Genomic DNA, 1,232 nt, shown 5'->3' on the forward strand with positions numbered 1-1,232 from the left:
ACTCCCCTAAGGATGGCACTCGACTGGACCTCGCTGTTCCCTATGTAATTCGATGTAATTATCAGATTACAGTTATAGGCATTAATGGACTAAGATAAACGGAAGAAGGGGTCAGGAGTGGAGCCAGATAAATGTATGTTTTATCATTATAATCACCATTATTCATGGATTTGTTCTTGACAGATCATTATCACAGGAAACGTTCATTAACTTATTCACTGAAATCAGTATTACAGTCTTGCTGCCACCAAAAGATTTTATTCAGCATAGGAGCACCCCTCGTACTGCAAGGATTACAAAATTCCTTTAAAAATTGATTATTCCTATTCTTATTGTTGTTGTTTTCATAAATCCGTAAGTTGTCCTTAATTTGGGGAATTAGGGGCGGGAGGAAAAGGAAGAGGGTAATAGCTCCTCCTCTCCCTTATTCTCCCCCTCCCTCACCCCCTCACCCTCTTCTGGTTCCACCCCTCACCTGTCCTAAAATAAATACAGCCACAAATCACATACACTTTTCCAACGTTCGGCTATATTTTCAAAAAATGAAAAAAACAAAATCTATATAAACATCTACATCTTCCTATCAAAGGTCTAAATCTATTTCAAAACGCTTATAACTACCTCCTCACACTCGCTCACAGCCAATATAATAGAGCAAATTAAAGACAGCACAGTATTTGGACATTCTCAAAGACGTACTAGACATTTTTAAAGACAGCACAATATTTGGACATTTTCAAACATGGGACAGTAATAGAGCTTTTAACAGATAACTTTTTCACACTGTAAAAGACAGAACAGCTTCTTACAATATAAAGAATAGTAGTGCAGTATTTTACAATGCTGGAGTTAACAGTCTTTCAGTTTTAAAGAAAAAAGTATTGGAACAGTATATAGGAAAGCCATTCTTAAATACACATTACAATTTTCATTTATTTTTTAAAACTGAATATATAAGTTGCAGTTTTCAGCTGAAATATCATCACAATCATCATCACAAGTCAATGTTCAACCACTGCATATAAACCTAATTGGTGACATGGAATCATTACATACGAATTCTGGAACTAAAATATCACTCACATTAGCTTAATTAATTAATGTTTTTAATTCTGTTTAAAATCTAATAGTATCTCTCCTTAAACATAACATAATTCTCTGTCCTCTTTAAAATCGTACGTCAAGCCATACTTAACTCATCCAACCCTCTGATTTATACTTACTGCAGAATT

This window comes from Coenobita brevimanus, chromosome 57 (assembly GCF_032717465.1).
Source record: "Coenobita brevimanus isolate Jiangsu-jjx chromosome 57, ASM3271746v2, whole genome shotgun sequence".
Lineage (NCBI taxonomy): Eukaryota > Metazoa > Arthropoda > Malacostraca > Decapoda > Coenobitidae > Coenobita > Coenobita brevimanus.